At 42.6% G+C, this 14909-nt stretch overlaps 1 long non-coding RNA gene across 1 annotated transcript; it reads left to right on the top strand.

The window, feature by feature from the left end:
- The first annotated feature begins 7832 nt into the window (after nucleotides 1–7832).
- On the top strand, nucleotides 7833–11365 carry LOC137147960 (uncharacterized). Its single transcript, XR_010918397.1, has 2 exons — nucleotides 7833–7955; nucleotides 10791–11365. It is a non-coding gene; the product is annotated as an uncharacterized lncRNA (long non-coding RNA).
- Nucleotides 11366–14909: the final 3544 nt, after the last annotated feature.

A 14909-nucleotide genomic window follows, 5' to 3' on the forward strand; every position in this document is an offset into this window, starting at 1 on the left:
TGGTCCATTCCTGATCACCAATGGCACCTGCTATGTAGACCGATGCCCCCTGCTCTCTCCGCTTTCTCCCCAGGTCCAGGCACAGTTTCTCCTTATTGCTTTCTGAGGAGATGTCTTTTATTCCTGATAGTTTGAGGCAATCTCTCTCTCTCTATCTTTTTTGCATTTCCTCATACTTGAGACACTGGAGTAGAAAGCATCTCTCTGGTTATGTCTACACTGGCAACTAGACATCGTTGTATCAGAGCCCCCCCTACAATCCACATCTAAACCCCAGAAGTACGGGTTTCAAGGCATGTATGGGGCAAGGCTGTTAGCAAGCCTGAGGGGTGTGGGTTTGAACATGCCTTGGGCTGTGGCAAGGCCTCGTACATAAGCCAGTTTGTAGTGTGGATGGCGCTAAGGAGCATGGACAGGTCCTGGGTTCAGTAGTCCTCCAGCCCTGTCCCCACAATGCACTGACCCTTTCCTGACTGACTGTTACCCAATCTACAAAGGTCCCCGTCCCCCCAGTCTCACCAGTAGTAGGGAGCTGCACTGATGACTTAGGAACAGTTTCTCACTGCACTCTTTTCAGCAGTACATGCAAACATGGAACCTGCTCTGAGACAGGGTTCCTGATCAGCCAAGCACAGCTGGATGCTCATCCATGTGTGGCCAGAGCACTCCATCCTCTTACTTCTCCCACAGCACCTGAAACATCCATCTGTACCAAGATGTTTTGGGGAGGCTGGCACAAGCAGGCATTCACTGGACTCCAGCCCAGTGCTGTGGACAGGTAAAACCTCGCAGGCTCTGGTACCAGAAGGTAAAACATTCCAGCAGTTGCTCCAGAAGGGGTCCTGCAACATGCCTTCTCCTCTTCAGGGAGCTGGACCAGATTCTCCCCAGGCTTTCCGTACTGATCCTAACCCATGACCCCTGGCCTCATGACCCAACAGAGTGCTGAGGAGGCAGCAGAGACTATGGAGGAGGAGGCCCCGGAAGACCCAGAGGAAGAGGCGCACCATTATCTTTCCCCTGTTACCTGGAGGAGCCAGCTCCACAAGCCCCTTCTGACGAGCCAGAGGAGAACCCTGAGACTCAGCAGGAACCAGCATTTCCTCTCATTTTGCAGCCTGCCCTGACCTTGGGTATTTTCAGTTGGGCTACCCTATGCTCAGATGAGTCACACCTGTGGAGTTTGTCAGCCAGCAGGCTGACACCGAGGGAGGGGGTGAAAAGCCAGGTTGAGGGGGAAGGGGGAAACTTTTGGTTCTCCAAAGTTACAGCTGTTTTCTGATCCTTTCAAGATCACAAACTTTCACTCCACAGTAACCTAACCTCCTTCCCCTGCCCTTTGCAGACAGGAACCATGCAGAAGAGGTGGGTGGCTTTAGTATCAGGGCTAATTATGTACAGGAAGGGGAAAGAGAACCTTTGCTTCTCTGAGGAATGTGACAGCGGTCTTCTGTCACAGTACAAATGTTTTCAGGCGTCCCTGGTGTCTCACAAATTGTGCAGCCACTGGAGCAGAACCCCACCTTTCTCCCAAACACAATGCGGTATCCCTTTGTAGTAGGGAGGCGACTGTCTTGCAGTCTTGATCAGAAAGTTCAGGGAACACAGTACAGTTGCTGTGACTCTTTCCCCCATTTCTTTCTCCGCTCTTTGCTGGATGATTCAGATTTCCTGAAGCTGCAGGGGGTTACACCTGGATCTACCCTGAAAGATATCCTGAACTGACGGATTCACATCTGTCATCTTTAGGAGTCATAGATGATAACTCATTTGTGTGCATATGTTTGCTTGCTTTAACCTGTAAATAACTCTTATTAACAAGGAAAAAGAAATAAACCTTTAGTTAAGCTTATTACAGAATTGGCTACAGGTGTTGTCTTTGGTGTGAGAGTTAAGATGAAAATTGATCTGGGGTAAGTGACTGGTCTTTTGGGATTTGGAGCAACCTGAATATTTTGTGATTTTTGGTGTAAGTGACCATATATCACTAAGTCCAGCTTGCCTGGGTGGATAGACTAGAGAGCTCAAGGGGACTGTCTGTGACTCCATAATAAGACTGCAATAGTTATCCAGGAGTTCACATTCGTTACTGATTTGGTGAAATCTCATTATAGGTTACACCACCAGTTTGGGGTGTCTGCCCTGTTTTTGACAGTCTGCCCTGAGGTTGGCACTTGGTTGTGAGCCGCTCTAGACAGAGTGACACAGTTGTCAAGGGAATATTTATTAACTACTCTAATCTCTCCTTGACCCTTTCTGTCCCTTGCATTTCCTAAGAAGGTAAAGAAAAGATCAACTGTGTATCAAAGTTCAGTCACTGTACCTTTCCCTTGTATCCTTCAGATTTCTGAATTTGTCCTAGGCTCAGATGCTATCTACTAGAGCTAGACAGGTACTGCATAAAATGTTCTGTGGATGATTATTCTAAATGTGTAAATGAATTACTTTCAACTCTGATGTACCCCTTTGATATTTGCTTTCTTGCAGGTATTGTAGCAAAAAAGTTTATTGGAAGGAATATTCCTGGGGAGAACAGTTTTAAGAAAATATAGAACATATAGAAAAAGTAAATTTTGCAAAAGATGCAAAACTCTAGTACTGAACACTAGTTGGTTTGGTTATCTCCAAGATTACTATTCCCAGTGGAGGAGAGAAAGCTGACAAAGTAAGGTGTCATGAAGTGGCATGGCCTCCCTCTGAGGTTGATGCCAAGGGGCCAATCCACGCCACCTTGTGGGCAGGCCCACATACAGCACAACCTGCCTGCCAGAAGCACAGGGGAGGGACAGGAAGAGGAAGGATAAAAGCAAAGCCTCATAGCTAAGCTCAGTCAAGGGAGAGCAGCTGGGGGAGAAAGATGTCTCCGGCCCCCTGCTGGAGTGGGAACCCAGTGAAAACTCTGGCTGCAGCAAGGACTTGTCTGCCCCACCGGATCTCTCGATACCCCGGTGCTGAGGAGCTACTGGGATTGTCATGGGTGATGTACCCTGACCAGGCTGATGACAACCCTTGAAGGCAGCTACATTGTGAAGTGGGTGGAGGAAGGAGCCCAGGGATAGTCGCTCACAGTCGGGCTGTGCTCCTGCCGGAGCACCAGTCGGCGCGTTGTGACTGGAGCCCTGCCGACCCAGTGGTGGAACGCTCCACCATTCTTAGGGCCATGGGCTGGGACGTGGTGGAGTTGGGAGGGCCCATGTCCCCGTCTCCTTGTCACCCCAACCCTGGATTGGTAGCCTCACTTCAGCCTGTGAAGCCTTGCTGGTACTCGACCCTTTTGCCTACAAATCCTAGCTGTGCTGGTGCTTGATCCCTTGGCCTGCCCCACCGCACCTGAGTGCTGGGGGCTAGAGACGGTTTGCCTGCCCCACCACATCTGAGGGCTGGGGGCCTGGGCTCAACCTCCTGGATGGATTGCTTGGCTATAGGCCAGCCCCTCTCAGTTTACTGTCCAGCTCTACCCAAGGGCCTAGGCTCATAGATTCCAGAAGGGATGTCTGCTTACCGACCAGCCCCCTAATTGTTGGTTGTCCCACCCTGCTGGAAGGGCCGGACACCTAGACTGACATGAGCCAAATCCTGCCTTTGTCTCTGGGACTCTCCTTATTGTGTGTGGTGAAGAGGCACGGCCTCCCTCCTAGGCTGACACCAAGGCTCGACCCCAATCTGTTATATAAAGCCATAAAAAAGCAGTCTTCTGCAATTCTTTCCGGTTTCCTTCTCTCCGTCCCCATTTGAAAGGCTGTTAATGACCTGCTCACCTGGGTAGCGTCAGAACTTATGTCTTGCACATCAGTAGCTTTGGAGCATATATTCTAGCACTCCATGGATAGCTCTGGGGGAACAATTCTCTCATGTCTTTCTTAGCCTGGAGTTGTTTCAATTTGCTGCAATCTCATGTCTTTTGGTGGCAAAGATGTTTTTTGAATAAAGCAAACAATGTTGATTTTTCAATAAGTCTTGGAGCAGTGGGCACATTCCGGAAGACTGGGAGAAAGTTAATGTTGTGCCAATTTTTGAAAAGGGTAAATGGAATGACTCAGGTAACTATAGGCCACTCAGCCTGATATCGATCCTGAGCAAGATAAAGAACTGAAGGAGAGTAATGTAATTAATGCAAATCAACATGGGTTAATGGAACATCAATCATGTCAAACTAACTTAATATCTTTTTGTTGATGAGATTACAAGTTTGGCTGATAAAAATAATAGTGCTGATGTAATATACGTAGACTTTTGTAGGCATTTGACTTAGTACTGCACAATATTTTGATGAAAAAGCTAGAACAATATAAAATTAACATAGCATGTGTTCAATGGATTAAAACTGGCTAACTGGTAGGATTAAAAATGTAACTGTAAATGGGAAAGCCTCACTGAGCAGGTCTGTTTCCAGTGGGGTCCCATAAGGATCAATTTTTGGCCCTACTCTATTTAATATTTTTATCAATGACCTGGAAGAAAACATAAAATCATCCCTGATAAAAGTTGCAGATGACACACAAATTGGAAGAGTGGTAAAGAGGACAGAATGCTAATTCAGAATGATCACTTACCAAACTGGGTACAAGTCAACAATATGCATTTTAATACAGCTAAATGTATATATCTAGGAACAAAGAATGTAGGACATACTTACAGAATGGGGAATTCTATTTTGGGAGGCAGTGACTCTGCAAAAGAATACGGGGTTGTGATGGTTCATATTCAGCTGATCAACTCCCAGTGTAATGCTGTGGCCAAAACAGCTAATATGATCTGGGATGCATAAAGGGAATCTCAAATAGGAGTAGAGAGGTTATTTTACTTCTGAATTTGGCAGTGGTGTGACCACTGCTGGAATACTGTGTCTATTTCTGGTGTCCGCAATTCAAGGAGGATATTGATAAATTGGAGGGGTTCAGAGAAGAGCTACAAGAATGTATAAAGGATTAAAAATCTTAGTGATAAACTAAATAGATTGAGCTCCTTGAGCCTAACAAAGAGAAGGTTAAAGGTTGACTTGATTATAAAAGTATCTACATGGTGGACAAATATTTAATAATGCTATGACACAATCCAATGGCTGGAAGATGAAGCTAGACAATTTCAGACTGGAAATAAGGTGTAAATTTTTAATGGTGAGAGTAATTAATCATTGGAACAATTTACCAAGGATCATGGTGCGTTTTCTGTCAGTGACCACTTTTAAATCAAGATTGTTTTTCTAAAAGATCAGCTCTAGGAATCATTTTGGGGAAGTTCTATGGCCTGTGTTATAGAGAAATTCAGACTAGATGGTCTTGATGGTTCCTTCTGGCCTTAGAATCTATGAATTGCTCTCCAGTAAAATGTTGAGTATCTGAACCAGTAGCATATGATGATAAAATGATATAGACTATTCCACAGCAGCGGGCAGTGATTTAAAATGCCATTACTATTTATATTATCATTCGATTTTTTACTGTGAATTCTGCTGTTTGTTTCATAGTTGTTATAAATAATTGCTGAGCTACCCTGGTGTCTTCTGAAGTCCAGGGCCACTTTCCACCTATGAAATTGGGTGCCCAGTGGTATATGTGGTCCAACTTTGAGATGTGATAGCAAGCTAGCCACAACATTTCTGAGTATGACTGGCTTCCTTGCACCTTTAATTCCACATAACTAATTTATTTTGCAGGATAGAAACTCATAGAAGTTAGAGACAAACTGTTTCATCATCTGTTTCATCCTGCTCAGGACCAAAGCAGGATTGCTCCCTACAGTTTATTCTGCAGTGATTTGCCCAGAGAAGAATTTTGTCCCTTTTCCCCCTCACCTTTACTAAAAGATGGAGATGGGGCAGACTTTCCTAGCCCCTGTGCAGAGACCACACAGTTCAGCCTTCAGAAGGGTCCCCGTCCCTTGATCTTAAAATACCCAGGGGATTTTTCAAGAGCAGGGTAACTTCATTCTGGTTGCTTCAGACAAAAGAGGAACCCTCTCCCAGACACTGCTGGAAGCCAGTAGTGCAGTACTGTACTACGGAGGAGAGGACATTGCTTCCTGATCTCAACTCACGGTCAGGAGATGCCCTGCAGTAGGAGGAATAACTTTATCCTGTTGAGTGCAGCTGAAGGTTCTACTTTTATTTCTCTGTACTGTAAGCATTTAATCCTTGGATTGAATTTAACTTTGAGAACCACTAAGACTCTGGTGCTTGATTTCCATTTATTTATTTCTGGTAGAAATTGATGAAGCGCAGGGACGTCTTGTTCTTTTGCTTTATTCCAAGTGAGTCACCATACAGGAGGTATTTAAAATAGCTGAAATGCAACACATCAGCAAGCTCCCTCTCTCTGAAAGGAGAGGGACATTAGTATAAATTAAGTTATTCCTACCATCCTTCAGATTCATCATTACTAGGCCTAGGCTTCATTCCAGGGCACCTGTGAACCCCCATTTCCTTTCTCCTCCCATCTCCGTCTTGGTGCTGCATCTTCAGCTGAGGCATTGATGCTGAGAACACTAACCTTGCAAATGTTTGGAGACAGCAAAAGGGCAGCTTTCAACTCGGAAATGATCATCAAGTACCCATAAATCTCAAATGAGCTTTTAAAACCCAACAGGGATCAATCTCGATAGCATATGCGGTGTAGTTTTTTATGAACCAGCAGTTCCAAGCTATTTAAAGTGGCTCTATCTAACAATTGCATATGTGCTGCTGTATGCTTATATATCACTAGCTTCAAGCGTTACTAAGGGAGAACTGGCTTCTTTTTGCTCAGCCCAGGAGTTTGAAAGGTCACAAGCATGAGGGTAAGGGGGAATGCTAATAAGCTGTGAATATATTGGGAAATAAAGTTGATTATACTTGGGCTTTTCAGAGCCTCTTGCTGATGCCAGCTTGCGAAGGAAGACATCACATGATACCACCACCAACAGTCTGGGAGATTAATGACAGCAACTGTACGCTTGCTTCAAATATGCTGGACTGTCATACAATTATTCAGAACTTCATCAAATTAAACATATAGGGTCAGATCCTCAGCTGGTATAAATTGACAGCGCTCTACTCACTTCAGTGGCGCTCTGCTGATGTACATGAGCTGGCCCTAAGGGTTTTTTATTTTGGTTTTTGGATTTTTTGTTTGTTTGTTTGTTTTGTTTTGTTTTTTGTTTTTTGTTTTTAATAAAAGCAGGATGGAGACATTTTACTTAATCTCTAGTACTAACTCCCATAATGTTAGCATCACAAAGTAGGTCTCTCATAAGCAGGATGGTTGCCAGTGGCAATCACCTCCAGAATGCTCAATTGTAACTACAAGTGAAATTTTAAGTATGCTGCATGGCTGATTCCTGAGATGGCAGTCTCTCCCTGTGTGTTTTGATGGCAGAATGGCTGTTTCCATACAGAAAGAACAATCCTATACGTTAAACAAGTTAGATTAAGAAAGGCAACAGCAGCAAGAAAGAACAAAAGTAACATCCATTGGAGAGCATAATGTGTATGTCTCCTCTGTAAAAGGCTTCAGCAAATCCTCATGTTAAGAACAAAATGGCTGCTGTCACTGGAGAGAGGAAGAGTTCTGAGAAACTTAGTCAAGGACACTGAATACAAAAGACACCACGGTGTCAAGCTGCATACTTCGAGTTGTACCTTTCAAAACAGTGGCATTTGGGGAAAGCTGGTCCAGTGGTCAGAAGATAGGATTAGGTAGCAGTACCTGAACGTCTAACCTGCTACTGTGTTTGCCTCTGTTTGTTGTTATGGGTATGTATAAATGAACGTGTGCTGGTTAGGAATAACATATGTATATTATTGTTGTGGGCTCACAGCATTCTTTGTATTCTTTTTTTTTTTTTAAAGCAGGTTTTGTGTCAGATAAAGATGACGGACTGACAGCACCTGTCACCAGAGAGGTGTGCAGCAGAAATGCAAGCATCCATCACATAGCTCCGCCAACACACACTCTGACCCAGAGGAACCACTTATAAGGGTAAGAGGGCTGTTCAGTCTCTATGGCCCATTCAATCCCTGACTTGTCCCCTAAGCCTGTCAGAGGTGCCAGTGACTTGGGGGGTTCACCTTCATGAATGTTCATGCTCTAGGGAAAATTTACTGTTGCAGTGACGTAGACCCTAGAAGTACATGCTCTCTGCCTTGTGGTATAAAGTAACTTGCTCATTTTTGGATCATACAATTGTGTGACCCTGACACATTGTATAAGAGTGATGGTTTTGTGCTGTGAACATCTGTTGTCTATTAAGACTGGAGTCACAGGCTAATTGTCAGATGTATAAGCCACTGAACAGCTGTTGCTGCAATCTGGGAGTTGTTTTTAAACTAACAACCGAGAATAAAAGATTCCCTATACCCTTACCAATCCCCTAAAATATACAGTCCCCCATCACAGGAGTAGTTTAATTGCCCTCTAATAATCTGAGGCTCTGTATGGTGTCAGGGTCAGATCCTTCACTGGTATCAGTGGACAGCTCCACTGACGTCAATGAAACGAGGCCAATTTACACCTGTTGAGAATCCGTCCCCTTAATGAATTAAATAGCTAAAAAAATCAAGGCTACATTAGCTGACCATGAAACCTCTGAAAGCTGAAGGGAAACTAAGCTCAGCTTCATATTTTCTGTTGGCGTTAAAAAAGGAGATTTAGGAATCGGACACAAAAGAAAATGAAGAAAACCAAGAAAATAAAAGTACTAGCAACTGCTTGTAAATTTCCCTGTTGTTCTTATTCTGTTTTTCCCAGCCCTTCCCGCACACTGGAAAATGAAAGCTATTCAGGGCAGGACTAGTGTTAGTGTATCTGGGTGGGAGGAAGGAGAAGCAAAAACCAACATCCTCTAATAAACCAGCTAAAGAAACAGCCTGGGGTTAGGAAAAGAATAAGAATCCAGCAGTATAAACCCCCTGGGGGGTGAGGAGATGGACTCTGTGACACAAGTGGGTACAGGAGAGGCTGGGAGAATCTGCTGGCCAAACATATGGAAAACAAGAGGTGCAAGGAAGAGAACTCTTAGCATCCCTTGAGCATGATTTGCTGTCTGCTCATTCCCAGCAGTGAGAGATCAGGGCAGGGGATAGTTGTTTTTGAGAGAGAAGAGTAAAGCGAGTACGCTCATACTGCAGCAATTCTGGCACCTATGAATGTGGCAATAGCCTAGCAATGGGTACTGGTGCCCCAGAACGAGAAAATACTTTAGCAAAACTATGGGATAGGAGTTGATTATAAACCCACCCATGTTTGGTCTGGGTCTTTCTATGGAGACAATTATTGATGTATCCAGTAGATTACACACACCAATATAATAAAGGGGGGAAATTGCAATGCCCAGGGTCACAAACTTAAGGTTGATAGGGGAACATTATGGGATACCTCTTGGAGAAAGAAACAGATGACTTCAGCTAAACCAGAATCTTGAGATGAGGACAGTGGGAATTGAATTACAAACAAGAAAGCAGAAGATCCATCACCGTATTTACAATATAGTTGAAAGAAAAGCAAGGGTAAAAGGATGGTTCCACTACTAAGTCCCAAAACCAGACCAAGTTCACTAACAAGGACTTCAAACTTTCTAAGAAGTCTTTATTGGACACATGTTTATTTTCCCCATTGACAAGCATTAATGTCTTTAATCCATTCTACTAGTGAAGGGATCAGATCCTTTCTCCAGTTCCCTGTAAGACACTTTCTATGGGAGTTTTAAAAGTGTCCAAGTGACTTAGGCACCCAAGTCCTATTGAAAATCAATGGGACTTGTGCTAAATCACTCAAGCACTCTTGAACATCCTAACTTCATTGCTACACTACACTGCTGGACACAGCTTGGAGGTTTTATTATTCTCTAGAGCACAGATCACTCAAGAGCTTTACCTGTAGCCATTAGAAGGTTGAGATCGCTAACCTATCTATGTGAGATATTGAAACTTACTTATCAGTTTGCCAAATGGTTTTATTGAAGTCAATTGCAAAATTCCCATTGGCTTCAAAGGGATCTTGATCAGGATCTAAGGAAGGTAGAAACTACATGGCTTGTGCTATTCTAGATCTTATTCTCCACTGCTCTACACCTTGTACAGTCATTGACACCAGTGCAACATGAGTGTAAAATGCTACCACATGATGATGGTAGTTGTATACCTGTACTGCCCTGGTGTAATAACACAAGGTGCAGTGCAGTGGAGGATCAGGCCTATTGCATTTATACAGCACCTTCCACTCAAAAATGCTTTGTAAACCAAAATGCAAGTTACATCTGGGGATCACATAACTTAATCCACAGCTGAATTGCATCATGGTGAAATGAGGTTCCTACGGCATCTACAGAAGTATCAAAAAGGTTTGATAGTTTGTGCTAATACATTAGGCCAATGAGTAATCCCTGAAAGAGAGGGCAGACTATGGAAAAGTTGGGATTTTCAACATTCACTGTAGGTTATGCACCTGAACCCACTTACTATGGGCTTAAACCAAAATCCACTAAAGTCAATGGGCGTTTTTCCATTGATTTGACAGGGCAGTGGGTCAGGCCCAAATGAGCGAGGCTGAGGATACGTTCATGTTGTGATTTATCATTGCTTCCAAAAAGTGGGTATCAAGAGGCTATGCATATTTATCCAGCTTTGAGCAGTAGGGCATAGATTCCTAGAGAACGTCCAGAGAGCTGTTTGAAAAGCATATGTTCAGAAGGCTAAAAGCCACAAGCAGGATATTGTGTTTTCAGGGAGACACAGCCTGAAGAGTGGGATAACATTAAAGGAAATGGACGAAGTAGGATATAGGAGACTGTGAAAGAGATGTATTAATCTTTTATAGAAACCTTGTTCTGACTGGTTGGCTGCGGGCTAGAGGCAAAAGCTTTTCAAACATGAGCAAAGTAAGAAAAACATCCCATCACAGAGAGGAGGAGGTTGATTTTTTCCAAGATAAACATGAGACGGAGAGGTGGAAGAAAAGGTCGGCTTTGCTTTGAAAAATAGGAGAAATGCACCAAATGTTTTCCCTTCAGTCAGGTCAACGAAAAGCCATTTTTCTTGGCTGTAGAAGGTAAACACTCAAGATCATTTGAAGAAGACTAAACAAGGTGAAGTGCAGTTTTGAGCTATTAGCGCCAAGAAACTGGATCACCCAGTGATTTATGACCGGCATGAAAACTTGTTAAAAACCATGCTTAGAGAAAAGACAATTCACAAGAGGGCAGGGACAAATTTCAACCCAGTCTAATTGAGATGGAAGGTTCAAACTGCTTCCCTAAAGATTGTTAATTTGGGAGTACAGATTGAGGTTTTTCAAAGCCGGCTAAAGGATTTAGATGCACAATGTATTAAAACTAATAGGAGTTAGCTTTGAAAACTCTCAGCTACTGTCTTGAAGAAAGGGGAGTGTATTAAGACTATATCTTACTATATCTTGAAAATAACAGATGAGACAACCACATTTTCTGCAGAGAATGGGGAATCTTCCTGCTTGGATTCAGAGTCAGGCAATATGAAAACAAAACAAGAGAGACTAAAGAAACTTTATGTACAAGCCTGGCCTTGACATACAGAATAACCATTAAAAGCAGTAAAATGAGAGCATCCTAGTGTTATACTTATAAAATAAACAGCAGGATCTTATTCAGGGGATAAAGCAGTATGCCGTGTTTATTATGAATACAGAAAAGAGAAACATTTAAAAAAAAACCAGTTGCCTAACATAAAACACTCTCTCATTCACACACACACAGACATACACAGAGTTCTGCAGGAGAGATATAATTACCAGTCCCTTGTTGCTCATGCTGAATCACTGGCCAGGTAATTCAGGCACGAGATTGGAGCCAGGCCCTTGTCGGTCGTGACATGATGCTCCTTGGGGTATGCAGAACGAGCCCAAAGTCCAGGTTTCTTCTTCCCATTTTTATATTAATCCATCCCCATTCAAATCTATGGATCCTGTCATGTCAGATAGTCTCCTTGTTTGATGTAATCATCAATTACGTTTGAAGTTGTAAGTGTGACAGCTTTCTCATCATTTCTTCATTACTGTCTCACACTTCGGCTGTTCCTGTCTTTGAGTGTTAATTCCCCTGTTTTCCAGGGGTTCTCTTGATCTGGCCATCTGGGTTGTAAAGTTCTTTAAACAAATGCTTCTTCTCTCCCTCTGGTCCTTGAAGCAGTAATTGTTTTTCTCACTGTTTTATCTCAGAACTCAAACTGCATTCATTCCTCATTCATGCTTACTAAAACTCATTACATTCTTATTTCATTACATAAGTACATTATCTTGTACTTACTTATTAACATAATAAAATCCTTATACATGCACCAATTCTATTAACACCAATTTTACTAAAAGAAAATTTAAGGAATCTTCTTTGCCCTCTCACTGCCCCATCAACCACATTCCTGATACTCATTGGGCAATTCTCTTTACTTGCAAATTATCACAATTAAGTTTCAACATTCACTTAGGGATGTAGCAAACAGCGGTGCTGAATGTGTCATAAATGTTAAATCGCAAAGTGTTTAGGCAGGATGTTCTTATTCTTTTTCTCAGTGTAAGAATTAACCCTTAAGCTTCACATAATATCCATGGTTCAGGCTTGCTTGGATTCAGGCCTATATTACAGTATCCCAGCGCAGGGGCCTGCTGGGGCCTACACTAGGTTAGATAAATATTGATCTACCCTCAGGATAGTACATCTCTCTGTGCCTGCCTTTTGCAGGACAGCTCAAATTGGGCTAGTCACCATTCTTGCATCCCGCTTACTGGTGACCAAAGGCTATTGTGCTTCTAAAGGTCATCTTTCATCATGAGAAACTGCTTTTCGGAACCCCACCTCTCTTGTATGTTCAGGCCCATGCCCCACAAACCATAGCAGTCCATCTCCCTGCCACTGCAGGATTTCTTCTTATAGGACACTGAATAGCATTTTGTTCACTTTCGTTTTAAATGCCCCGTAGAGAAGGGAAGGAGCTTCCACTGCTCCCATTGGGAGCCTATTCCACCGACTTAGCAATCTCAGTCTTCCCCTGATATTCAGCCTGAATTTCACCCCATTACTCTTAATTGTGCCCCCGTGTATCACAGTAAATACCTCCTCTCCCTCCTTGGTGTTTACACCCTTCACATACTTCATTGCTTAGCCAAGCTATAGTGATTTAGCTCTTTTAATCTTCTCTCTGAACTCAGTCCCTCCAGTCTTCTCCTTGTTGCTGTTCTCTGAATCCTGGAATGTTTCTCATTCTGTTTCCAATATGGAATATATGCAGTATTCCAAGTGTGGGGATGATAACCTAGTAGATGTCTCCAACAAGATTCCCTCATTTAGACCAGACCGGAAATACAGAGAGACAGACTGTTTTTATGCTGTCTCTCTCTTGAGCATTTTGGTGCTTTCAAATCTGGAGCAAGCCAAAACCAGGAAGCATGGAGGTGTGTGTGTGTTGGGGGGGGAACAGTGGGGGTAAATTAACCAAACTTGTGAACCTCAACTCTGGTTCATTTTGAATGTGGGGTGTGGAACCAAGTTGCTCCTGATTTTACCCTAACAATTTTTGGCCTTTGCCATTTCCTATTGATAAACAGAGCTGGGATTTAAAGGTTCTCCAGGATACACAGACATATACAGGAAGGTGAGGTGTCTGACCTCTTTAAACTCTTAGGTCTTGCCATCTTGAGTATTATTGCTCTTGGGAGCTCTAGGTTTGCTGTTAGTCTGATCCAAATCCCACTGATATCGATGGAAAACTTGCCACTGACTACAGTGGGAGATGAAGGTCCAAAGCCAATTGAAGTTAATAGAATTATTCCCTATGGTTTCAGTGGACTCTGGATGAGATTCTGAATGCAGTATTTCCTGGGGTATTGCATTGTAGCTTGCAATACTGATTGGCCAGTAGCACTGTGACATCATTGGTACTTGAAATATTATAAAACTAAGACCTTGACATCCACTGGCTTGGGTTTCCCAAGATAACTTCATTATAACACACCTATGTCAGAGAGATGTTGGCATGTCACTTACATGCTCATTATAATTTTAATTGCATTAGAGCCTCTGTTAAACCTATTCAGATTAAGGACCATTAACTGAGATTTAAAAAAAATCTTTAACAAAGTATTACAAACACTTTAGTAAAAGATTTGAATTTTTTAATTGAATGAAACTTCTGTTACTCTGAAAAGTGATTTTGTAATAATGGCATGGGGCTGTGCAAGTGTGTCAATTTTTCCAGATCAAATTTGCACAGTTTAAAAGTAAAAGGGTCTGCCCCTCTCCCTCCTTCTCTTCCTCCCTCAACACCAGCCTTACAAGCTCAAAAGGGGGGGGGGGGACCTGAAAGTCAAGCTGGGTTTTTTTCCTTCTCATGGATTTGACCATTATGATGATTTAATCTGACCTTCTGCTTAACCCAGGACACACAGTTTTACTCAGTGATTCCTGCATCAAGTTCATAATTGCTGGTTGAACTATAGCATATCTCTTAGAAAGACATCCAGTCTTAAATGAAAGACTTCAAGCAATGGAGAATCTACACCCACCCTCAGCCCTCATGCTCTTATCTTTCATTGGACAACAATCCACTTGCTCTCAAGAAGGCCAAATACATTGTAATGTCCTAATTAGAGCTGGTCATAAAAAGAAATAACCGTTTTGTGAAGAAATGGAAATGTCTAAGTATTATATGTTCTGAAACAGAACCACTTCTTGAATTTCTGGAAATTTTCCTTTTTTTTTCTTTTTTTTTTTTTTTAATTTTGAGAATTTTGTTTTTTTTTCTTCCCCTTTTCTCCATGATTTTTTTCTCTGAATGCAATTGAATGAAGGATTTCTAGCAGGGGACCTTTCTCTCTCTCTCTCTCTCTCTCTCTCTCTCTCTCTCTTCCTCCCCCCACTTATGAACATTTCAAAACTTTAACCTTTGAAAAGTGAGAGCAGCAAAAGAG

This window comes from Emydura macquarii, unplaced genomic scaffold (genome assembly GCF_026122565.2).
Source record: "Emydura macquarii macquarii isolate MOO-44397 ecotype Brisbane River unplaced genomic scaffold, CSIRO-AGI_Emac_v2 contig_587, whole genome shotgun sequence".
Lineage (NCBI taxonomy): Eukaryota > Metazoa > Chordata > Testudines > Chelidae > Emydura > Emydura macquarii.